The sequence below is a fragment of the Oncorhynchus nerka genome, linkage group LG10, assembly GCF_034236695.1.
Source record: "Oncorhynchus nerka isolate Pitt River linkage group LG10, Oner_Uvic_2.0, whole genome shotgun sequence".
NCBI classification, from domain to species: domain Eukaryota; kingdom Metazoa; phylum Chordata; class Actinopteri; order Salmoniformes; family Salmonidae; genus Oncorhynchus; species Oncorhynchus nerka.
This window is the reverse complement of record NC_088405.1, coordinates 47,858,443-47,886,012: the sequence shown is the minus strand read 5'-3', so window position 1 is coordinate 47,886,012 and position 27,570 is coordinate 47,858,443. Positions and strand designations below refer to the sequence as shown.

General features: G+C 42.1%; 1 long non-coding RNA gene across 1 annotated transcript in view; it reads left to right on the top strand.

The window, feature by feature from the left end:
* Positions 1–27,570, top strand: part of LOC115135408 (uncharacterized) — a 118,690-nt gene that overhangs the window by 41,537 nt on the left and 49,583 nt on the right. The window contains exon 2 of the long non-coding RNA XR_003864497.1: positions 21,186–21,248. This is a non-coding gene — a long non-coding RNA (uncharacterized LOC115135408). The remainder of the gene's footprint in view (positions 1–21,185; positions 21,249–27,570) is intronic.

The following is a 27,570-nucleotide window of genomic DNA, read 5'->3' as shown; positions in this document are numbered from 1 at the left end:
TCTACTGAGTGCAACCATATGAAGGTCATCAAAGGTAAGTGATTAATTTTATCTCTATTTCTGACTTGTGTAACTCTTCTACTTGGCTGGTTACTGTTTGTAATGATTTGTCTGCTGGGCGATGTTCTCAAATAATCGTAAGGTAGGCTTTTGCCGTAAAGCCTTTTTGAAATCTGACACCGTGGTTGGATTCACAAGAAGTTTATCTTTAAACCTATGTAAAATACGTGTATGTTTTCTGAATTTACGTGTATGTTTTCTGAATTCACCCTAGTGAGGTTAAATGGAAGAGGTTCGGAACCACCAAGACTCATCCTAGAGCTGCGGTGAAGCACGGTGGTGGCAGCATCATGCTGTGGGGATGTTTTTCAGCGGCAGAGACTGGGAGACTATTCAGGATCGAGGCAACAATGAACCCAGCAAAGTACAGAGATATCCTTGATGAAAACCTGCTCCAGAGCGCTCAGGACCTCAGACTGGGGCAAAGGTTCACCTTCCAACAAGACAATGACCCTAAGCACACAGCCAAGAGAATGCAGGAGTGGCTTTGTGACAAGTCTCTGAAAGTCCTTGAGTGGCCCTGCAAGAGCCCGGACTTGAAACCGATTGAACATCTCTGGAGAGACCTGAAAATATCTGTGCAGCAATGCTCTCCCTCCAACCTGACAGAGCTTGAGAGGATCTGCAGAGAAGAATGGGAGAAACTCCCCAAATACAGGTGTGCCAAGCGTTATACCCAAGAAGACTCAAGGCTGTAATCACTGTCAAAGGTGGTTCAACAAAGTACTGAGTAAAGGATCTGAATACTTATGTAAATGTGATATATTTCAGTTTTTTTATATTTTTTATAAATTAGCTGAAATTTTTGAGGGAAAAAAATGATGTAATACATTTTAGAACAATTCTGTAACGTAACAAAATGTGGAAAAAGTCAAGGGGTCTAAAAACTTTCCAAATGCACTGTATATACAAAGGTATGTAGACACTCCTTCAAATCAGTCAATTCGGCTATATCAGCCACCCCCGTTGCTGACAGATGTATAAAATCGAGCAAACAGGCATACAATCTACGTAGACAAATATTGGCAGTAGAATGGCCTTACTGAAGAGCTCAATGACTTTCAACATGGCACCATCATAGGATGCCACCTTTCCATTAAGTCAGTTCGTCACATTTCTGCCCTGCTAGAGCTGCCCCGGTCAACTGTAAGTGCTGTTATTGTGAAGTGGAAATGTCTAGGAGCAACAACGGCTCAGCCGCAAAGTGGTAGGCCACAGAAGCTTACAGAACAAGACCGCCGAATGCTGAAGCGCGTAACATGTAAAAATCGTCTGTCCTCGATTGCAACACTCACTACCGAGTTCTAGACTCCCTCTGTCAACATAATAACTGTTAGTTGGGAGCTAAGATCACCATATGCATTGCTAAGTATCGGCTGGAGGCTGTAAAGCCTGCTGCCATTGGACTTGGGAGGAGTGGAAACGCATTCTCTGGAGTGATGACGGATCTGGCAGTCAAACGGACAATTCTGGGTTTGGGGGATGCCTGGAGAACGCTACCTGACCCAATGCATAGTGCCCGCTGTAAAGTTTGGTGGAGGAGGATTAATGGTCTGGGGCTGTTTTCATGGCTCGGGCTAGGACCCTTAGTTCCAGTGAAGCCTGCTGCCATTGGACTTGGGAGGAGTGGAAACGCATTCTCTGGAGTGATGACGGATCTGGCAGTCAAACGGACAATTCTGGGTTTGGGGGATGCCTGGAGAACGCTACCTGACCCAATGCATAGTGCCAGCTGTAAAGTTTGGTGGAGGAGGATTAATGGTCTGGGGCTGTTTTCAGGGCTCGGGCTAGGACCCTTAGTTCCAGTGAAGGGAAACGCTACAGCATACACTTCTGTGCTTCCAACTTTGTGGCAACAGTGTGGGGGAAGTCCCTTGCCTGTTTCAGTATGACAATGCCCCCATGCACAAATGAGATCGGTGTGGAAGAACTTTAGTGGCCTGCCTAGAGCCCTTACCTCTACCCCATCGAACACCTTTGGGATAAATTGGAATGCGAGCTAGGCCTAAATGCCCAACCTCACCAATGCTCTTGTGGCTGAATTGAATTTTTTTTTTTTTTAAAACCTTTATTTAACCAGGCAAGTCAGTTAAGAACAAATTCTTATTTTCAATGACGGCCTAGGAACAGTGGGTTAACTGCCTGTTCAGGGGCAGAACGACAGATTTGTACCTTGTCAACTCGGGGGTTTGAACTTGCAACCTTCCAGTTACTAGTCCAACGCTCTAACCACTAGGCTACCCTGCCGCCCCAACAGCAATGTTCCATAATCTACTGGAAAACCTTTCCAGAAGAGTGGAGGCTTTTATAGCAGCAAAGGGGGGGGGGGGCATCTCCATATTAATTCCCATGATTGTGGAATGAGACCTTCAATGAGCTGGTGTCCACATACTTTTGGTCATGTAGTGTACTCTAAAACACACACACACACAAGTACCCTAACTACTTTAAAACACTTATAGAATTACCCTAAATACAGTACGGTAATGAACACGATGGGGGACAGAGAGCTGGTTTCAAGCGCAGGGCGCAGCAGGTGTTTATTGTAAAGGACCACAGGAGGAGCCAGGTAGCTATGTCCAGTGGCAGGCAGAAGGTCCTACAATAGGGGGCCCAAAAAGGAAACAGTACAGGCAGGGAGAAGGCTAGTAACGTCGTCTGGGAGATCAGGCAATAGGTTTATAACAGGAAATCCGATAGGCTAAAGTACAGGCAGGCTAAAGGACAGGCAGGGAATAGGCAAAAGGTGTCGTTACTGAGGCAGGCAAAAACTAACATACACGGGAGGAGTAAATTACGGGAAAAACAGCTCTACTAATGGAAGTGTGTCACAAAACAAACAATACCTCACAATGATGGGGTACAAAGAACTGAACTACATGAACAGGTGATCAGAATTCAGGTGATTGGGATCTGGAGAGTGAGCTGCATTCAGGGGAACTATGTGTTTGCCATTGTGAGCTGGAAAGTGGGCTGGAAGTGAGCTGCGTTCAGGGGAACTACATGTTTGAGAGTGTGAGTTGGAAGCAGACGTTACAAGTACCAAGACTTATAGAAGTACCCTATCTACTTAATAAAAATACATTTAGAAGTAGCCTTACTTCCAAATATGCCCAACACCGTGCCTTTTATGATAAAATTATCACATTTGGTACAATAATACTATATACCTTAAAGGAGCATTTTAATGATTTAAGCCTAATGATAGCTTAAAATGTCCAAGGTAGTGTGGAAAATACATTCGAGTTCATCATGTATTTTTTTTGGTCTTTGAAGATATGACCACAAATGTCCTGTTGGTAGTTTAATATTCCGCTTAGGCCATCAATTTCATTTTCCAAAGATTGCAAGTTTTCTAGCAGAATGGAAGGAAGTGGGGGTTTATTCGATCGCCTACGAATTCTCAGAAGGCAGCCCGCCCTCTGGCCCCTTTGTCTCCACCTTCTCTTTACGCAAATGACGGGATCTGAGCCTGTTCCCAGGTAAGCAGTATATCATTCATGTCGGGCTCGTCGGACTCGTTAAAGGAAAAAAAAGGATTCTGCCAGTCCGTCGTGATTAATGGCAGTTCTGATGTCCAGAAGTTATTTTAGGTCATAAGAGACGGTAGCAGCAACATTATGTACAAAATAAGTTAAAAAATAAGTTACAAACAACGCAAAGAAATTAACAAAAAAACACAATTGGTTAGGAATACGTAAAATGTCAGCCTTGGTTTATCTTGGTTTATTTGACACATGCACAGGATAGGTGTCAACGGTACACTGAAATGATGACTTGCACTATCAAAAAACAGAAAGTGTCCAGATAAAAGTATTTGATACAAATTTTATCATTATTAGATGACGCTTACACAACACACTTGTCTAAATTGATGGGTCATGTGAAGGAAATGCTATAACCACCCCCCAGCCACATCTAGCTAAGTGGATGGGTCACCATTGTCTAGACATAGACAAAAGTACACATGTTCATGAAATACAATAGATGGCCGTAATCACCCCCAGACACACTTGACTAATTTAATGGATCATGTAATAATCCGGCCGAAGTGGAGTATTTTGTTTAGACATGTAGCTAGCGAGCTAAACAATGAACCGGCATCATCCCGAACAATACAATTATTGTCATAACTATAGTATGAATCTGCAGGTATCTAAAGCTAACAAACTAGGTTCAATGTTAGCTAGCTAACATTAGGCTAGAACAAAGAATGCAAAAGGATTTCTGATTGGAATAATATTACTACACAGATCATACATGTAACGTTATCTAGCGAGCCAGAAAGCTAATGTTTGCTAGCTAACTAACAGTACACTTTAACTTGCAATAAAATCAACTTTCTGACAAAATTAGAAACGTATATCTGAAAATGTAGCTAGACTCATACCCGTATACATGAATGAACGCTTTACAGCAGACTGGAACCATTTAACTCCATTTAACTGTTTTGTTTATGGCTACATCTTGTTTGGCCAGTGTTGTGTCAGGTCACTCCAGTTCACACTGACCGTGGCATGTGCAGAAAGTGGCCCATCACTTGTTCCAACTGATCTGTTTATAGCGTCTGCTAAATTCAGGCCATCAATGTTTTTGAGAAAAGTAGCAAAACTTTTGTAGTTCTCGATGGCTAACATATCTTTCAAAAACGCTGCGGTAGAAAGGACCATCAACACATACTGAACAGCTTATATTACAGACAGAAGCATGTTACATGACAGACCAATCCAAACTCATCTCCTGGCTTGTCCAGCCCATCCATTATCTCAGCCAATCACAGCTAGTGGGAAGGTCTCTGACTTTTTCCATGGCTAAACCAACTAGGCTCGTAATTTAACAATTTTATTCATATTTATGGATGGAATACAAGTTTATTATTAAGCCACATGAAAGTTTACATGTTCCAGACAGAATGTATTTTAAAAAAAAGAAGCATTTTGATAAAGAATAAATGTTTGTTCAAATGCCTCTCCTGTGAAGTTGTGACATGCGACCTACACCTAGTTTCCTGAAACATGTCCCATTTGTTGATGTAAAAATGGACATTTAATTGTTTTTCAGCATGTGTGATTAGATTCGGTGTGGGGTGGGGTCTTGAAGTTCTTCTGTAGAAAAATCTTGTCCCCAGCAATGATGAGTCCACTCAAAACAAGTTTGAATACCACCACTTTAGAGTATAATATGTTACATCTGCAATGGTACTACAGCTAGACATCTTTATGTGGACTTTTACTTGTGTAAAGCCTGAAAGGTCTCATCATAAAAGCATTTTGTAATGATATGGCCATGTGTCCAATATGGCCCCATGTAAGCTTGTTGGTGGCCACCAGGGGTGTAATAAACTAAATCTGGAATGGGACTATAGCCCCAAATAATTATTTATAAATGCCGTATAGTTGTGTGTGAAATTTGGAGCCTCTATCACAAAGTCCACAATTTCTTCGCGTAGCTGCTGGACAATGGTCAAAATGACCCACATGAAGGTCTTAAATGTACTTTACGATCAGAATTCTCTACATTATCTGTGGAGTTTAATTAGTAACATTATGATCCAAGTCTTTTTGATATTGTTTGGGATAATTTTACCCTATTTTCTTCTAACAGGAAATCCCCATTGGCAGCCATTTTGTAAAAAAATCGCCACCCTGGTTGTCTGAAAGGCTTCCCAGAATGCCTCCAATCTTAAAAATGTTCCTTAAGGTATCTAGTACTAGTGTAAGTTTGAGAACTGTATCATAAAATGTACAATTAATTAACCTTTCTGCTGGACTTTGACCTGTCTTTGCAATTATTTTATCTTCTTAGTTTACCCTATGCTGCTTTTTTTATCTTCTCTTTCACTAGACAATGCTTTCTCTCTATGACTTGACCCGAGGTGACTGTTCACCTCATCCTTATACCTTTACAATTAGCATTGTGTGGAATGTCATATTCACTTACAATGCAACAAAAATAAGAATTAATTCTAGGCTTGAGGAAGAAAGGTGGAGATATGTTTTTATAGAGATACTGTAGGGAGAGGAGAGTTGCTAGAGAGTGCAGGTAGAGAGTTCATTATAAAGTTCTGATATGTTGTGTTTGCTGGATGAGACATTTATTTGATCTATTAAAATATCTTGTTATATTATTATCTTGTAATATTGTTATTTAAAAGATAGTTATGTGTCCGAGTGGGGAATCGGACATAGTGGAAAGACACTGCCCTCTACTGGAATTTGAGGAGAGAGGAGAGGGACTGGGAGTGAGACAGGGAGGGAGAGAGAGACAAGGAGAGAGAGGGAGAGGGAGAGAGATGGGGAGGGAGAGAGAGACGGGAGGGGGAGAGACGAGGAGGCAGAGATACTGTCAGGAAGACGGGGTGGGAGAGTAGGTGGCAGGGAGATGGGGAAGGAGGAAGACGGGTGGGAGAGAGAGAGGCAGGGAGATGGGGAGGGAGAGAGATGTACGGGTTGGGAGGGAGAGACTGCTAGGGAGACGGGGAGGAAGAGAGGTAGCGGGATGGGAAGAAAGCGGGACGAGGAGGGAGAAAGAGGCACGGGAAAGAGAGAGAGGGACGGGAAGGGAAGGGAGAGAGACGAGGAGGGAGACAGAGAGACTGTCAGGGAGATGGGGTGGGAGAGAGAGAGACTGACAGAGATGGGAAACTGCTAGGGAGATGGGGTCAAAAGGAGGGGGAGAGAGAAAGAGGGATGGGGAGAGAGAGGGATGGGGAGGGCGAGAGAGAGAGATAAGGAGGGAGAGAGACGGGGAGTGAGAGAGACTATGAGGGAGAAGGGGGGGTGAGAGGGAGATGGGGAGAAAGAAAAGGGGACTGGGAGGGAGAGAGGGAGATAGGAAGGGAGATAGATAGATGTGGAAAACGAGAGGCTGTGGATTTAGCTTAATGACCTAATATATTAATAATAATATATGCCATTTAGAAGATACTTTTATTCAAACAAACTTACAGTCACGAGTGCATACATTTTACGTATGGGTGGTCCCGGAAATTGGACCCACTATCCTGGCATTACAAGCATCATGCTCTACCAACTGAGCTACAGAGGACCTTTTTCGTACTTTTTTTGCATAATGCATTAATTTTCTGACTCAATAGTAACGTTATGAGTAAGAAAGAACACTTTCCGTCTGGCACACACACACACACACACACACACACACACACACACACACACACACACACACACACACACACACACACACACACACACACACACACACACACACACACACACACACACCAATCCCCACATAAAGAACACAAACAGACCTAGACAGACTCACAGATCAAATCAAATCTATTTATGATAATCGTCTGATCATATGCCAGCTGCTACCTCATTTAATTCAAATCTGCCATTAGTGAATTATAGCCATTTCTCTCATTAAGTAAATCACCAGCAAACAATGGGGTGGCACAGTCTTGCAGCCACTCACCAATAAATTAATCCGTTTTAATGAGAGTTAATGGCGATCTTTCTAAATGGAAACCTTCCGTCCCCGAAGCTGACAAAGATGCCAATTACTGTCCCAACACATCATGTTAACAGACACACGCACACACGCACACACTCACGCACGCACGCACACACACACACACAAACTGACAGACATACTCACAATCACACAGAATCACACTTACCCCTGTGTCTGAGGAGGGAGAGAGAGATGTCTGGTGCCATAGCAACCAATGCGGATATCTCCACCCTCCCTCCATCAGGAGGAAAGAGAGAGAATGACAGGAACATAATGAGAGCAGAAAAGAGGAACAGAGAGACAGACTCACATACACACAAACATGCAGAGAGAGAGAGAGGAATGAGTTGACATGAGACATCAGGGCAACTGAAGACACAGAGAGAGAGAGGGATAGAGTGAATGAGAACAAGAGAGGCAGAGAGAGGGGGCAGACAGAAGGAGGGAGCAAAAGAGAGATGAACATCAGAGAAATGGAGGGAAAGAGAGAGAGAGGAAGATGAAGAGCGAAAAGCAGACAAAGCGAGGGAGACAAAGACAGAGAGAAGCTGCTCAGCCTCTCCTAAACAGAGACATCTTTCCTGTCTCCATGACTGTGCCTTTCAGTGAGCCGCATCGTACTAGGGTAGAGTCTGAGCACTGGCAGACAGTACATGCAGTGACTGACAGTACTCCAGTTAGCCTTTTTAGGTAAAACTATACTAAATATAATCACATCACCAAATAATTGATTAAAGCATTCTATTTTGCAAAGGTCTACAGTAGCCTCAACAGCACTCTGTAGGGTAGCACCATGATGTAGCCGGAGGACAGCTAGCTTCCATCCTCCTCTGAGTACATTGACTTCAATTCAAAACCTAGGAGGCTCGTGGTTCTCACCCCTTCCATAGACTTACACAGTAATTATGTCAACTTCCAGAGGACGTCCTCCAACCTATCAGAGCTCTTGCAGCATTAACTGACATGTTGTCCACCCATTCAAAGGATCAAATAATTAATCTAGTACTGAAAGCATAAACTACAGCTAGCTAGAACTGCAGTGCATAAAATGTGGTGAGTAGTGGACTCAAAGAGAGAAAGAAAATTGTTGAACAGTTTTGAACAAATTAATTTCTTCCTAAATGAAGGAGAAGCTAGAGAGAAATAGAGAGAGAGAAAGAGATTTCGTTACTATTTTCACTTTCAGTTTCACTTACTTAGCTAGCAAATGCAGCTAGCTAGTTTAGCCTACTGAAACACCCTGCTCAAACAGAGGGATGCTATATTAGCTAGCTTGCTATGACTATTTAACACAACACTGGAACTCTTCCAAGTCAAGGTAAGCTTTTGGTTTTACAAATTTATTGCCACCTGGGCCCGCCGATGTAAATGCTTACTGACTGTACACTGTAATGTTACTGCATGATTGTAGCGGGTTTACTAACGCGTTAGTTCTATTAGCTATGCTGGCTATGAAGCTCCTTTAGCTAATATGGTGACAACGATGTAGGCTGTGTGTAGCAGTTTGGCTTGGAAAGGTTTTTTGCCTGGTCACATACAGCTGATGTGTTGTGCATTGAGGTCCACAAGCAAAGGGAAGAGGTGAAAGGAGGAGAGCGCATAACTTAGATGTGAGAATGAATACGTGGCTGCTATGAAACTGTGAACTGGGTTTACGTGTGATCAAGGGTGTATTCATTTCACCGATTCTGTCGAAAATGTTTCTTTAAAAGAAGCAAGCAGAAGAGAACGGGGATAAACATACCTGAATTTCTCCAATAGATACTGTACTCTCGTTTGTAACTGTTGGACTAATGATTACACCCACTATCAGCTAGATGCAGTGTGCAAGACAGTATTGAATGTCACTGTCTGTCCATGTGTCACTGTCTGTCACATCAAATTTGTCTCTCGACATGTGGGCACCTACGTTGTAAACTTTCATTTTCTATTTGTATTTATTACAAATAGTGTAGACAGACAGCTCGGTGCATTCAACGTGTCAATACAGTGTGCCTCTCATAGTCTGTTCTGTACTTGGGACTGTGAAGAGACCTCTTGTGACATGTCTTGTGGGGTATGCATGGGTGTCCGAGCTGTGTGCCAGTAGTGTAGACAGACAGCTCGGTGCATTCAACGTGTCAATACAGTGTGCCTCTCATAGTCTGTTCTGTACTTGGGACTGTGAAGAGACCTCTTGTGACATGTCTTGTGGGGTATGCATGGGTGTCCGAGCTGTGTGCCAGTAGTGTAGACAGACAGCTCGGTGCATTCAACGTGTCAATACAGTGTGCCTCTCATAGTCTGTTCTGTACTTGGGACTGTGAAGAGACCTCTTGTGACATGTCTTGTGGGGTATGCATGGGTGTCCGAGCTGTGTGCCAGTAGTGTAGACAGACAGCTCGGTGCATTCAACGTGTCAATACAGTGTGCCTCTCATAGTCTGTTCTGTACTTGGGACTGTGAAGAGACCTCTTGTGACATGTCTTGTGGGGTATGCATGGGTGTCCGAGCTGTGTGCCAGTAGTGTAGACAGACAGCTCGGTTCATTCAACGTGTCAATACCTCTCATAAATGAAAGTATTGATGAAGTCAATCTCTCCTCCACTTTCAGCCAGGAGAGATTGACATGCATATTGTTAATATTAGCTCTCTGTGTACGTCCAAGGGTCAGCCATGCTGCCCTGTTCTGATCCAATTTCAATTCCTTTTTTTGTGGCACCTGACCACACGACTGAACAGTAGTCAAGGTGCGACAAAACCAGGGCCTGTAGGACCTGCCTTGCTGATAGTGTTGTTAAGAAGGCAGGCATTGCTTTATTATAGATAGACTACTCCCATTCTTAGCTACTACCGCATCAATATGTTTTGACCATGACAGTTTACAATCTAGTGTTACTCCAAGCAGTTTAGTCATCTCAACTTGCTCAATTACCACATGATCTATTACACGATTTAGTTGAGGTTTAGGGTTTAGTGAGTGTTTTTGTTCCAAATACAATGCTTTTAGTTTTACAAATATTTAACGCTAACTTATTCCTTGCCACCCACTCTGAAACTAACTGCAGCTCTTTGTTGAGTGTTGCAGTCATTTCAGTCGCTGCAGTAGCTGACGTGTATAGTGTTGAGCCATCCGCATACATAGAAAATCTGGCTTTACTCAGTCAGTGGCATGTTGTAGGAAGCAAAAAAAGCAAGGGGCCTAAACAGCTAACCTGGGGAATTCCTGATTCTAACTGGATTATATTTTATAGGCTCTGTGTTCTGTTAGACAAATAACTCTTCATCCACATTGTAGCAGGGGGTGCAAAGCTATAACACGTACATTTTTCCAGCGGCAGACTATGGTCAATAATGGCAAAAGCTCCACTGAAGTCTAAGCCAATCATCAGTCATTTGTGTAAGTGCTGTGCTTGTTGAGTGTCCTTCCCTACATTCATAGGCTAGGTTGAAGCAACCTCATGATGGGTATAGGGAAAATTTGAGTATCATGTAGTAGCCTAAACCTACAGTGCCTTGCGAAAGTATTTGGCCCCCTTGAACTTTGCGACCTTTTGCCACATTTCAGGCTTCAAACATAAAGATATAAAACTGTATTTTTTTGTGAAGAATCAATAATTTTGCACGCCCAATTTTTCAGTTTTTGATTTGTTAAAAAAGTTTGAAATATCCAATAAATGTTGTTCCACTTCATGATTGTGTCCCACTTGTTGTTGATTCTTCACAAAAAAATACAGTTTTATATCTTTATGTTTGAAGCCTGACATGTGGCAAAAGGTCGCAAAGTTCAAGGGGGCCGAATACTTTCGCAAGGCACTGTATCGCTGTTCAATTTAACTGGGTGAATGGAATATGAATGACAATCATCCAATATACTGTAATAGAAATAAGGCCATGCTCATTAATTTATTTTTTTGTCCTCCCTCATCTGAAAAGGCAGTGACTGCCACTGCAGCACGCACGCACGCACGCACGCACGCACGCACGCACGCACGCACGCACGCACGCACGCACGCACGCACACACACACACACACACACACACACACACACACACACACACACACACACAAGCAGACTGCATCACCCAGCCCAGGGCCCATATTCATAAAGCGTCTCTCAGGGTATGGAATACTAATGTGGGATCAGTTCCCTCCTGTCCATATCATTATGATGTAAAGGGGAGAGCTTGACCTGCAGTTATCAAGCATCTCAGAGTAGGAAATTGGTTCTAACTGCTCAAAAATTCTCAGAGTGACGCAAATTTGGTCCTGCTTTTACACATAGGAGTAAGAGCATGTTATCAACCTTCCTATGACATAAAAGTACTCATATCTCAGGGTATATTTAAGAGAGCTCACCAATTAGGAGTTGCCATAAAATGGCTGCAGTGAGACGATGGCAAACAAGCATATTTAGGGAGAGGGGGGGATGTTTTACAAACATTTTATAAAGAGATTTTAATCAAAAGATACCGTTTAGATAGGGATGGTATACTTTTTGTGACTGACCTTGTTCGTGATGCTATTTCTCCATCTACGGGACAATCGTGTACTCTCTCGACAGAGATGAAAGTAATCACCATTTTACGCTTCTTTGTAACAGGAAAAATGCAACAGGGTAACAGCAATGATTTGGTTTATCACAGACTACTATCAGCATATAAATCCGTCAAACCCTAATGGCAATTACGGCACCTCAAATCATCTGAAGGTTAATTGATTTTCCCACCACTCAACGCCAGATTATTCAAAAACAAGATGATTGCATGCAAATCACTGGTTTCCTGGGAGTTGTTGGCGTCATTGATTGTACCGACATCAACATCATTGTTCCACACATGGATGAGGACACATTCATCAATCGAAAGCGGTACCACAGTATTAATACCCAATGCAGACTATATGACTCTTGATGTTGTAGCCAACTGGCCTGGGTCTACACATGACTCCAAAGTGACCAGTGAGAGTTGTTTGAGCACCATGTTGTTCCCCCTTGATGTCACTTGCTTGTTGACAAGGGGTACCCCCAATTCAATTGATTGGACTGCTGACCTTTTTCCTTCGAAGTCTTCTGAGCACTCACCTCAATTATAGCAGGTGAGGCAATAGGACAAACATTGTTTTCCTGGGCAATTGAGGTGAGTTGAAGTCGTAAATTTACATACACCTTAGCCAAATACATTTAAACTCAGTTTTTCCTGACTTTTAATCATGGTAAGAATTCCCTGTCTTAGGTCAATTAGGATCACCACTTTATTTTAAAGAATGTGAAATGTAATAGAAGAGAGAATGATTTATCTGAGCTTTTATTTCTTTCATCACATTCCCAGTGAGTCAGAAGTTTACATCCACTCAGTTACTATTTGGTACCATTACCTTTAAATTGTTTAACTTGGGTCAAACGTTTCGGGGAGCCTTCCACAAGCTTCCCACAATAGATTGGGTGAATTTTGTCCCATTCCTCCTGACATAGCTGGTGTAACTGAGTCAGGTTTGTAGGCCTCCTTGCTCACACACGCTTTTCAGTTCTGCCCACATCTTTTCTATAGGATTGAGGTCAGGGCTTTGAGATGGCCACTCCAATACCTTGACAGTGTTGTTCTTAAGCCATTTTGCCACAACTTTGGAAGTATGCTTGGGGTCATTGTCCATTTGGAAGACTCAAATGCAAGCTTTAACTTCCTGACTGATATCTTGAGATGTTGCTTCAATATATGCACGTAATTTTCCCACTTCATGATGCCATCTATTTTTTTAAGTGCACCAGTCCCTCCTGCAACAAAGCACCCCCACAACATGATGCTGCCACCCCGTGCTTCACGGTTGGGATGGTATTCTTCGGATTGCAAGCCTCCCCTTTTTCCTCCAAACATAACGATGGTCATTATGGCCAAACAGTTCTATTTTTGCTTCATCAGACCAGAGGACATTTCTCCAAAAAGTGTGATCTTTGTCCCCATGTGCAGTTGCAAACCATAGTCTTGCTTTTTTATAGGTGGTTTTGGAGCAGTGGCTTCTTCCTGGCTGAGCGGCCTTTCAGGTTATGTCGAAAGAGGACTCGTTTTACTGTGGATATAGATATTTTGTACCTGTTTCATCCAGCATCTTCACAAGGTCCTTTGTTGTTGTTCTGGAATTGATTTGCACTTTTCGCACCAAAGTACGTTCGTCTCTAGGAGACAAAACGCGTCTCCTTCCTGAGTGATATGACGGTTGAGTGGTCCCATGGTGCTTCAACTGTATATAGTGGACTTTATCTCAGCATAATTAAAATATGAACCTATTTAAAATCACATGTAAATATTATTATTTTTATCTGAAGGGCCCACAAGATCACAAGGAGTGGAGTATAAAGGCCATTGGAAGAGGATTTTTCACGTTCTCCATGGAGAGGTGTGTCACAGCCTGAGGATGGTCTGCCTCATAATACAGCCTGGCCTCATAGACTAGACGTAACATAGTACATTTAAATCCGGGACACTCAAATGAGTATTTTACCTTTATTTAACTAGGCAAGTCAGTTAAGAACAAATTCTTATTTTCAATGACGGCCTAGGAACAATGGGTGAATGTTGAGAGCTGTGCATCTTCCAAAACACAACCCCGCCAAGACGCACTGATTCTTGACACAATGATTGCTAAAACCGGAAGCCAGCCGCACCAAACACCGTATACCTGGCAACCTTGTTAGTGTGCATTGTACCCGGCCACAGGAGATGCTAGAGTGCAATGAGACAAGTACCACCCAGCCGGCCAAACCCTCACCTAACCCAGACAACGCTGGGCCAATTGTGCGCTACGTCATGGGTCGGGGCCAGTGTGACACAGCCTGGGATCGAACCAGGATCTGTAGGGATGCAGCTAGCACTGCATTGCAGTGCCTTGAACCACTGTGCCACTCAGTAGGCCCCTGTGAAAACATAATTTTTTTTTGTAAATTTATGCAAAATTAAAAACAGAAATACCATATTTACATAAGCATTCAAACCTTTTGCTATGAGACATTGAGCTCAGGTACATCCTTTTTCCATAGATCATCCTTGAGATGTTTCTACAACTTGATTGGAGTCCACCTGTGGTAAATTCAATTGATTGGACAGGATTTGGAAAGGCACACACCTGTCTATATAAGGCCCCACATTTGACAGTGCATGCCAGAGCAAAAACCAAGCCATGATGTCAAAGGAATTGTCTGTAGAGCTCCGACAGGATTGTGTCGAGGCACAGATCAGGGGAAGCATTGAAACCACCAAGAGTCTTCCTAGAGCTGGCCACCTGGCCAAACTGAGCAATCGGGGGAGAAGGACATTGGTCAGGGAATCCGAAGGTCACTCTGACAGAGCTCCAGAGTTCCTCTATGGAGATGGGAGAACCTTCCAGAAGGGGAACCATCTCTGGCACCTAAAGACAGGCACCTAAAGACTCTCAGACCATGAAAAACAAGATACTCTGGTCTGATGAAATCAAGATTGAACACTTTGGACTGAATGACAAGCATCACGTCTGGAGAAAATCTGACACAATCCCTACGGTAAAGCAAGGTTGTGACAGCATCATGCTGTGGTGAGGTTTTTTAGCGGGAGGGACTGGGTGACTTGTCAGGATCGATTGAAAAATAAATGGAACAAAGTACAGAGAGAACCTGTTCAGTACGTGTGCAACGACGCTCCCCATCCAACCTGACAGAGCTTGAGAGGATCTGCAGCGAAGAATGGGATAAACTCCCCCAAAACAGGTGTGCCAAGCTTGTAGCGTCATACCCAAGAAGACTCAAGGCTGTAATCGCTGCCAAAAGTATTCTGTAACGTGTCTGAAAGTACTGAGTAAAGTACTGAGTAAAGCGTCTGAATACTTATGTACAGTGGGGAGAACAAGTATTTGATACACTGCCGATTTTGCAGGTTTTGCTACTTACAAAGATTTTCTATTGGGTTCAGGTCTGGAGACTGGCTAGGCCACTCCCGGACTTTGAGATGCTTCTTACGGCGCCACTCCTTAGTTGCCCTGGCTGTGTGTTTCGGGTCGTTGTCACGCTGGAAGACGCAGCCACGACCCATCTTCAATGCTCTTACTGAGGGAAGGAGGTTGTTGGCCAAGATCTCGCGTTACATGGCCCCATCCATCCTCCCCTCAATACGGTGCAGTCGTCCTTTCCCCTTTGCAGAAAAGCATCCCCAAAGAATGATGTTTCCACCTCCATGCTTCACAGTTGGGATGGTGTTCTTAGGGTTGTACTCATCCTTCTTCTTCCTCCAAACACGGCAAGTGGAGTTTAGACCAAAAAGCTCTATTTTTGTTTCATCAGACCACATGACCTTCTCCCATTCCTCCTCTGGATCATCCAGATGGTCATTGGAAAACTTCAGATGGGCCTGGACATGCACTGGCTTGAGCAGGGGGACCTTGTGTGCACTGCAGGATTTTAATCCATGACGGTGTAGTGTGTTACTAATGGTTTTCTTTGAGACTGTGGTCCCAGCTCTCTTCAGGTCATTGACCAGGTCCTGCCGTGTAGTTCAGGGCGGATCCCTCACCTTCCTCATGATCATTGATGCCCCACGAGGTGAGATCTTGCATGGAGCCCCAGACCGAGAGTGATTGACCGTCATCTTGAACTTCTTCCATTTTCTAATAATTGCGCCAACAGTTGTTGCCTTCTCACCAAGCTGCTTGCCTATTGTCCTGTGGCCCATCCCAGCCTTGTGCAGATCTACAATTTTATCCCTGATGTCCTTACACAGCTGTCTGGTCTTGGCCATTGTGGAGAGGTTGGAGTCTGTTTGATTGAGTGTGTGGACAGGTGTCATTTATACAGGTAACGAGTTCAAACAGGTGCAGTTAATACAGGTAATGAGTGGAGAACAGGAGGGCTTCTTAAAAAAAAACAGGTCTGTGAGAGCCGGAATTCTTACTGGTTGGTAGATGATCAAATACTTATGTCATGCAATAAAATGCAAATTAATTACTTACAAATCATACAATGTGATTTTCTGGATTTTTGTTTTAGATTCTGTCTCTCACAGAAGAAGTGTATCTATGATAAAAATCACAGACCTCTACATGCTTTGTAAGTAGGAAAACCTGCAAAATCGGCAGTGTATCAAATACTTGTTCTCCCCACTGTAAATGTGATAATTCCGTTTTTTTCTTCTTCTGTGTTTATTTTTTATTTCTAAAATACTGTTTTGGTACATCATTATGGGGTATTGTGTGTAGATTGATAAGGAAAAAACAACGGAATACACTTTAGAATAAGGCTCTAACATAACAAAATGTGGAAAAGTCAAGGGGTCTGAATACTTTTCAAATGCACACAGAAGGCAGAAGGTCACTTAAGGAAATCCTTAAGAGTTTGATGCACCTGTTCGTCAATTTAATAAGTAACATAATGAAATAATCCCCATCAAAATCCATCAGTTAAACTAGAGATATGTCAATCCAATGCATCCGTCTATGTCGGCCTTCCTCATCTGCGGTGAAAGGTGGTCGAGCTACAGCGATGTTTGTCAGACCATGAGACATCCCTAAAATCGGGTTGGCTAACAGTTTAAGTAACTAATATGACCCCTCTATATAGGGATGAGAATCTCACAAACACGATTGCTTATCCATTTTGCTCTACAATCCCCACAAGCCCAACGGGACTCGTCTGAAGTCAGTACCGCCGATGTGACAACCAATATAGGAAATAAACTTCAAAACCGTATTCCTTATGGTACAATTTTTGACTGTCTGTTTTGTAATTTATGAATGTGTTATTCAATGTGTTTCTTTGGGCTATAGTAGTAGGCCAAATGAAAAATGTATCCACCAAATGACAATTTTTATCAAAAGATTTGTACATCATTTTTTGTCCTAAAATTCAAAATCAAATAGCTAAATAATCCATGGTATGACCGTCTTAAAACAATTCCAACGAAAGGAGGGTGGTTGGTCGGGATGGATGGATGGGTGAGTGTACAATGTGAACTTTAGCATTTTAGCTATTTAGTAACTTGTCTACTACTACTACTTTTTAGCAACTTTGCAACTAACCTTCCCCTAAACCTAACCCTTTTAGCTAACCCGTCCCCGTCCCCTAACCTTAACCTAACTTCTAACCTTGAAACCTAAACTTAACCCTAACCCCACGCCTAGCTAATGTTAGTGAGCTAGCTAATGTTAACCACCTAGCTAATATTAAGGTTGGCAAAGTGCTGGCGGAAAATAGTTTCCTTTCCACATATGGCACTTGTGGCGCGCATCATCATCGCCATTTTCTCCATCAGTGTCAATATCACTGTCGTCAATGTCACTGTCATCGTCAGTTTCTGGATTTCCATCGTTGGGAGGTAGAGTGATCAGTCGTAGTTTGTAGATGTCGTGCAATATTGCACAAGAGATGATTATGCAACCCGATCTCATAGCATTTCGTATTATTCTGTTCATAAATCCTTATATATATATATATTCATTTTTTTATGTTACGTTTTGTAAGGTATGCATTCATTTGTGGATGTTCATCATCCATTTCGTATGAGATGTTACAAATTGCAATTTTGTACAACATTTACGAATTGCTATACCTACAATATGTTACGAATTTGCAAAACATATGATATGTTACGAATTCCAATTTGTTGTGCCTAACGTTAGGTAGGCTCGCATTGCAATCTCCACACTTCGTTTTGGCGCAGTGTCAGCAGAAGCCAATATCTAGCTCAGGGTTTCCCAGACACCAAGTGGTGCATGTTTTTTTTTTTTTACCCCTAGCACTACACAGCTGATTTGATCATTTGGAACAGCTGTGTAATCTTAGGGCAAAAAACTAAACATGCACCCCTTGGGGTCCCCAGGACTGAGTTTGGGAAACGCTGATCTAGCTACAGATAAACATTTAAGCTAAGGAATTGGAGAGGATAATACAGATACAGTATGCCATAGTGGGCTAACATTTAAGTACAGGTTAGATTACTGTGAACAAATAAACACAACATATTATTTCTTAAGCTTTTTTATTGTAAGAGTCATATGCCTCCTGCAAACACAATACTTTTTATTAAAAATGTTGATTTCTCCAGTTGAGGCTGACCAATGTCCTCCTCAGGGTTTTTGGAACCAGACCTTCTGGGGAGCTGCTGGTGGATGGTGTGTCCTGCAGCAACTGTGAGGTGGTCCCCTCAGATGCTGTGCCAGACGCTGAAGCGAGACATCTCCTGCAACAAAATAATGATGGTTTTCAGTTGATCTTACTTATGTCCAATAAAAATATAATTTGTTAATCAAAATATCATGAGAATAGAAGTGTTTGAAATTCAACAATAAACTTAAATCCTACTTATTGTGTTGCTCGCTGATGCTCAAACGTTCAGCGTCTTGGCCCTCTCCAATGCCCGAGATGGTCACATTTGAGCGCCTCAGGTAGTTAACCGAATTGAGATGTTTAGGTGGAGGGCCACCTCTTGAATGTAGAGAATTCATATTAGACAACAAAATAGTCTACTATACAGTGTACATACCATAGCAACTGAACTTAAACCTACCTGCTTTTTCCATTTCTCTGCAGAAGTTGGCAATCTCCAACCAACATTTTGATAGGATGGTGCACCAGCATTATTCCACATTCTTCAGGAGTTCAAACAGGAAAATTTAAATATGCTGTTTATTGATTCAGAAATGGCCCTCCACGCGTTTTTCTTGTGCTGGTCAATGTAGGATTAAATTTGCTGTTGATAATACTTTTGTATTTTTCTATTTGCTCTTCGAGTAAAAGACTTTCATCCACCTGCCAGTTCGGTTTTCTTTTTATTACCACGAATGCCGCAAAATATTACATGTTGTGGTTAAAAAGCTAGAAGCCAAAAATGGATTGGTAGTTTTATGTAAAGAGGGTAATGTGAGACAGCTGTTCCACATATGAGTTTCCACATATGTTGAGCACTTGTTGGCTGCTTTTCCTTCACTCAATAGAGTCGAGGTCGGGTAATTGTGAAGGCCAGGTCATCTGATGCAGTACTCCATCACTCTCCTTCTTGGTCAAATAGGCCTTACATAGTCTGGAGGTGTGTTGGGTCATTGTCCTGTTGAAAAACAAATGATTGTCCCAATAAGTGCAAACCAAATGGGATGGCGTATCGCTACAGAATTCTGTAGTAGCCATGCTAGTTGTGTGCCTTGAATTCTGAATAAATCACAGACAGTGTCACCAGCAAAGCAACCCCACAGCATCACACCTCCTCCTCCATGCTTCACAGTGGGAACCACACATGCAGAGATCATCCGTTCACCTACTCTGCTTCTCACAAAGACACGGCAGGGAACCAAAAATCTCCAATTTGGACTCATCAGACCAAGGGACAGATTTCCACTGGTCTAATGTCCATTTCTTGTGTTTCTTGGCCCAAGCAAGTCTCTTCTTCTCATTGGTGTCCTTTAGTAGTAGTTTCTTTGCAGCAATTTGACCATGAAGGCCTGATTCACGGGGTCTCCTCTGAACAGTTGATCTTGAGATGTGTTTATTTGGGCTGCAATTTGTGAGGCTGGTAACTCTAATGAACTTATCCACTGCAGCAAAGGTAACTCTGGGGCTTCCTTTCCTGTAGCGGTCCTCAAGAGAGTCATAATAACGCTTGATGGTTTTTGCCACATGCACTTGAAGAAACTTTCAAAGTTGATGGACTGTTGTTTCTCTTTGCTTATTTGAGCTGTTTTGGTCTTTTACCAAATAGGGCTATCTTCTGTATACCACCGCTACCTTGTCACAACACAACTGATTGGCTCACACTCATTAAGAAGGAAATAAATTCCACAAGTAAACTTTTAACAAGGCACATCTGTTAATTGAAATGCATTCCAGGTGACTACCTCATGAAGCTGGTTGAGAGAATGCCATTAGTGTTCAAAGCTGTCATCAAGGCACAGGGTGGCCACTTTTAAGAATCTCAAATATGAAATATATTTTTGATTTGTTTAACACTTTTTTGGTTACTATATGATTCCATTTGTGTAATTTCATAGTTTTGATGTCTTCACTATTATTCCACAAAGTAGAAAATAATAAAAATTAAAGAAAAAACCCTGGAATGGGTAGGTGTGTCCAAAAACGTTTGACTGGTACTGTATGCAAATAAAATATTTCTCTATTTAATTTTCAATACATTTGCAAATATTTCTAAAAACATGTTTTCGCTTTGTCATCATGGGGTGTGTGTAGATGGGTGACCAAAAATATATATTGAATCCAATTTTAATTCAGGCTGTAACATAACACAATGTGGAATAAGTCGAGGGTAAGAATACTTTCTGAAGGCACTGTATACACCTTCAGGTCATGCAACATCAACTGCTGACTGTGGTCTGAGGAGTATTCTAAATCAGCATGCCTTGCAGTTAACAGACATTATACTATAGCTATGCTTATATTTGTGCTATTTTGATTGTGTAGGCCTATGCTTGAAAATGTTCTTCAGGTGGGGTCAAGACTTACCTCTGTACCACCCTGTAGCACCCACTTCAACACTAAATCTATCAGATGTCTCCACTGTCTATAGTAAAAATGTACAGGAATCATGGACATTGAGATTACAGGGATGTGCAATAATATATTATGTGTAATGTTCATTAAGTGTAATGATGATTAGGTAGAAAGTTATTGACCTCTGACTTCCCCTCTTGGTTTTTTGCTCTGCAGGTGGCTGAGTCAACTTTGTCTTAATGAGGAGATGGAGATGGTCTATCGTCAATGGTTTTTATGGTAAGTGTTCTTACTCTGTTTTTCCTTATGGGCTGTGTATTGTAATCAACTCAGATTCACTACCAGGCCTGGTCTGCAGGTGTCACTCACACGCCCATCTCCTGCAGCTGTGATCCACTGGGCTGCATACAGCACTAGCAGCAGCTGAAAAATATCCAATCAGGTTCTACACTCCCCTTCACATCCGCTCATCCCCTCCCTACTCAACACATGATGCAGCAGAATCTTGAACGCCCGAGATGTGAGTGAGATGTGAGATGTGAGAGGAAATAGAGGAAATAGTAAAATAACAAAAAGACAAAAGGGAACGGTTTTATGGCACTCGCTCGCACACACACACACACACACACACACACACACACACACACACACACACACACACACACACACACACACACACACACACGCACACATGCACACACACACACTGACATAAACACAAACACACGTCCTCGGAATCAGCCGCATTCCAGCCCTCTTCAGTCAGACTACCAGAGCTCTGAGTCACCTAACCATATAAAATCAAATCATATCAACGTTTATTTGTCACGTACACAGATTGGCAGATGATATCACAAGTGTGAAATGCCTGTGTTTCTAGCTCCAACAGTGCAGTAATACCTAGCAATACAAAAACAATACACACATAATCCAAAAAGTAAAAAAATAAAGATATTATGAAATAACAGAGTGAGAAATGTCATAGTCCGGAATATGAATATAAATAAATATACAGTACCAGTCAAATGTTTGGACACACCTAGGTTTATTTTCAAGGTTTGTTTTTTTATTTAAGGTTTAGTTTTTATACATTGTAGAATAAGAGTGAAGACATGAAATGTCACATATGACACATACGGAATCATGTCGTAACCAAAAAAGTGTTAAACAAATCAAGATATATTTTATATTTGAGAGACTTCAAAGTAGCCACCCTTTGCCTTGATGAAAGCTTTACACACTCTTGGTATTTCCTAATTTTGATGTCTATATATACAGTTCAGGTCGGAAGTTTACATAAACTTAGGTTGGAGTCATTAAAACTAATTTTTCACCAACTCCACGAATTTCTTGTTAACCTCTTCAGTCGACCCTCTACTTTTTTGAACATTCTGTTAAAAATCGCGCAACATTTCAGCGCCCTGCTACTCATGCCAGGAATATAGTATATGCATTTGCTTAGTCTGTGTGGATAGAAAACACTCAGACGTTTAAAAAACTGGTTAAATCACTGCTGTGGCTTTACCAGAACGGCATTTACATCGAAAAGCACAGGAAAAACTGATCACTGAAAATGGGGAAAATATATCCATGCGCTACTTGAACCCATTGATAAACGTGAACCACAATTAATTGACTGAGGTTGCAGTACCTACAGCTTCCACAGGGTGTCTAGAGTCTTGTCATTTCCCTTCGAGTTTTTTCTTGGTCAAACACATACAGGACACCGTATCTAATCCGGTCTAGGACCGGATATTTTCGTTGAGTTTCTAGCCGGACATTTTTCCAGACGGACAGCTAATGATCTTTACATCGCCTCCTGATGAATTTTATCGCTTATTAACGTTTACTAATACCTAAAGTTGCATTACAAACGTATTTCGAAGTGTTTTGTGAAAGTTTATCGTTGACTTTTTGAATTTAAAAAAATGACGTTACGTTTTGAAACGATGTTTTTTTAGTTTATCACACAGTCTACATATAACGATATCTAGGCTTTATATGGACCGATTTAATCGAAATAAAGACCCAAATAGTGTTTATGGGACATCTAGGAGTGCCAACAAAGAAGATGGTGAAAGGTAATGAATGTTTTCTATTTTATTGTGCGGTTTGTGTAACGCCGAAATGCTAATTATTTTGTTTACGTCCCCTGTGGGTCTTTTGGGGTGTTGCATGCTATCAGATAATAGCTTCTCATGCTTTCGCCGAAAAGCATTTTAAAAATCTGACTTGTTGCCTGGATTCACAACGAGTGTAGCTTTAATTCGATACCCTGCATGTGTATTTTAATGAACTTTTGAGTTTTAACTAATACTATTAGCATTTAGCGTAGCGCATTTGCATTTCCAGAGCTCTAGTTGGGACGCAAGCGTCCCGGGTAGAAGCAACAGGTTAAAACAAACTATAGTTTTGACAAGTCGGTTAGAACATCTACTTCAAATCATTCTCCCAACAATTGTTTACAGACAGATTATTTCACTTATAATTCACTGTATCACAATTCCAGTGGGTCAGAAGTGTACATACACTAAGTTGACTGTGCCTTTAAACAGCTTGGAAAATTCCAGAAAATGATGTCATGGCTTTAGAAGCTTCTGATAGGCTATTTTACATCATTTGAGTCAGTTGGAGGTGTGCCTGTGGGTGTATTTCAAGGCCTACCTTCAAACGCATTACTTCTCTGCTTGACATCATGGGGAGAAAAAAAAAATCAGCCAAGGCCTAAAAAAAAAGAATTGTTGACCTCCACAAGTCTGGTTCATCCTTGGGGGCAATTTCCAAATGTCTGAATGTACCACATTCATCTGTACAAACAATAGCACGCAAGTACAAACACCATGGGACCACGCAGACATCATATCGCTCAGGAAGGAGACGCGAACTGTATCCTAGAGATGAATGTACTTTGGTGCGAGAAGTGCAAATCAATCCCAGAACAACAGCAAAGGACCTTGTGAAGATGCTGGAGGAAACAGGTAGAAAGGTATCTATATCCACAGTATAACGAGTCCTAAATCGACATAACCTGAAAGTCGCTCAGCAAGGAAGAAGCCACTGCTCTAAAACCAACATAAAAAAAAGCCAGACTATGGTTTGCAACTGCACATGGGGACAAAGATCATACTTTTTGGAGAAATGTCCTTGGTCTGAGGAAACAAAAATAGAACTGTTTGGCCTTAATGACCATCGCTATGTTTGGAGGAAAAAGGGGGAGGCTTGCAAGCCGAAGAACACCACCCCAACCGTGAAGCACATGGGTGGCAGCATCATGTTGTGGGGGTGCTTTGCTGCCAGAGGGACTGGTGCACTTCACAAAATAGATGGCATTATGAGGTAGGAAAATTACGTGGATATATTGAAGCAACATCTCAAGACATCAGTCAGGAAGTTAAAGCTTGGTCGCAAATGGGTCTTCCAAATGGACAATGACCCCAAGCATACTTTCAAAGTTGTGGCAATTTTGCTTAAGAACAACAAAGTCAAGGTATTGAAGTGTCCATCACAAAGCCCTGACCACAATCCCATAGAAAATGTGTGGGCAGAACTGAAAAGCGTGTGCGAGCAAGGATGCCTACAAACCTGACTCATGTACACCAGCTCTGTCAGGAGGAATGGGCCAAAATTCACCCAACTTATTGTGGGAATCTTGTGGAAGGCTACCCGAAACGTTTGACCTAAGTTAACCTCTCTTGGGGGTGGCCAACATCCGGTGAAATTGCAGAGCGCCAAATAAAAAAACAGAAATACTCATAATAAAAGAATCATAAAATATACACGTATTATACATCGGCTTAAAGATGAACCTCTTGTTAATCCAACCGTTGTGTCATACTTCAAAAAGGCTTTACGGCGAAAGCATACCATGCGATTATCTGAGGACAGCACCCAGCAAACAAAACATTAAACAGTTACCAGCCAAGTAGAGGAGTAAAAAAAGTCAGAAATAGCGATAAAATTAATCACTTACCTTTGATGATCTTCATATGGTTGCACTCACAAGATTCTCAGTTACCCTATAAATATGTGTTTTGTTCGACAAAGTCCCTCTTTATATCCAAAAACCTCAGTTTTGTTGGCACGTTTTGTTCAGTAATCCAATCTCTCCAAGGCGGTCACAACAAGCAGATGAAAAATCAAAAAAGTATCAGTAAGGTTCTTAGAAACATGTCAAATGATGTTTATAATCAATCCTCAGGTTATTTTTAGTCATAATAATCAATAATATTTCATCTGGACAATAGCTTCCTCAATATAAAAGAAAAACAAGAAAGGTGCACTCTTGGTCGTGCGCAGCAAACAGGTCTGGGGACTTTCCACTATCCACTCACGCAGAGTGGTCTTACTCTCTCATTCTTCAGAATACAAGCCTGAAACAATTTCTAAAGACTGTTGACATCTAGTGGAAGCCATAGAAAGTGCAATCTGAATACTAGTAATACTAGTAATACTAAGTAATACTGTAAAGGCAGTCAATGGAAAACTACAAACATAAAAAAAATACCACTTCCTGGATGGATTTTTCTCAGGTTTTCGCCTGCCATATCAGTTCTGTTATACTCACAGACATTATGTTAACAGTTTTGGAAACTGAGTGTTTAGAGTGTTTTCTATCCATATCTACCAATGATATGCATATCCTAGCTTCTGGGCTTAACCCAAACCCTTTTCATCCGGAGTTGAAAAATAGTGCCACCTACCCTAGTGAGGTTAAACAATATAAAGGCAATGCTTCCAAATACTAAGTGAGTGTATGTAAACTTCTGACCCACTGGGAATGTGATGAAATAAATAAAAGCTGAAATAAATCATTCTCTCTACTATTATTCTGACATGTCACATTCTTAAAATAAAGTGGTGATCCTAACTGACCTAAAACTGAATTTTTACTCGGATTAAATGTCAGGAATTGTGAAAAACTGAGTTTAAACGTATTTGGCTAAGGTGTATGTAAACTTCCGACTTCAACTGTATATATAATGGTGTGTATAGACAGTCTGAACAATATATGAATAGAAAAGGTATGTACAGCAGTAGTTATATAGGATGAGACATGACTACAATACTGTATGTACAAAAATGGATAAAACAGTATGTAAACATTATTAATGTGACCAGTGCTCAATGACTCTAGGGCAGCAGTCTCTAAGGTGCAGGGTAGCGTACCGGCTAGTAACAGTGACTAAGGATAAGAGAATGGTACTGGGTGGAGGCAGGCTAGTGATGACTGATTAACAGTCTGATGGCCTGGAGATAGAAGCCGTTTATTAGTCTCTTGGTCCAAGCTTTGATGCACATGTATTGTCTCCGCCTTCCGTGGCTTGGGTGGCTGAGGTCCTTAAATGTCCATAAAGGCCACACTGCAGCGAAGGGTGTGTGTGTGTGTGTGTGTGTGTTATGCAGGTGAGTGAGGACCCAAAAGCGATTTAACAGAAACAGAGTCTTTTAATGTCCAAACAGGGAAAACATAAATCCTCAATCTTTACAGGAGATGTCCAAACAGGGAAAACATAAATCCTCTATCTTTACAGGAGAGTTCCCCTTCTAGTAGTAGAGGAGAATAGCAGGGCTAGCGGCAACAGACTGCTGGTCCCTCCGGGTAGGCGCGGGCCGTAGAGGACAGAGACACCTGCTCACACGCAGCATCTGATGAAGAGGCAGATTACGACAGGACGGGACAAGGGCAAAGCAAACAAGAATCCGACAAGGACAGAAGCAGAAACAGAGAGAGAAATAGAGACTTAATCAGAGGGCAAAAGAGGGGACAGGTGTGAGAGAGTAAACGAGGTCGTTAGGAGAATGAGGAACAGCTGGGAGCAGGAACGGAACGATAGAGAGAGAGAGAGAGAGAGAGAAAGTAACCTAATACGACCAGCAAGGGGAAACGAAGAGAAGAGAAAGCACAGGGACAAGACATAACATGACAATACATGACAGTGTGTGTGTGTGTGTGTGTGTGTGTGTGTGTGTGTGTGTGTGTGTGTGTGTGTGTGTGTGTGTGTGGTGTGTGTGTGTGTGTGTGTGTGTGTGTGTGCCAAAGATGATGGACCACAGCACCACCCAGTAACACATCCCTTCTGAAGAATGAACAGAGCTCAAATTTAGATATGGAAAGAATGTGTCTCAAAATGATGAACATGACTTAGAGTATGTCGGCTGAGAGGGTTTGAGAAAGTGAAGATGTAGTGAGAAAGATCATGACTCAACCGTATAATAGTACCGCTCTCCTCCTCCCCTTCCCCCTCCTCCTCCTGGCTATGTCAGACCTAGATTGATGTTAGTGATGATCCTATTACTTTGTGATTAGTCTATCTGGGACTGGGAGGATCTGAGCCAGAGCCAGAGCCAGAGCCACGGATGGGCATGTCCTGCCCTGTTGCCTGGAGCTCTCCTACCCTGGCAGCCCAGAGTGCCCTCCACTCCCTGGCCGCAAACAAAGGAGCACAGTCCCACCTCACCTACCAACCTGCCCTCCCGCACACCGACCCGCCCGCCTCAACCAGGGGGGACAGCAGCAGCCAATGTTCGAATGGTTTGAGACAGGCATTCAGCCAATCAGCAAAGATCGCAGTGGCACTAACAAACAGAGAGAGAGAGAGCG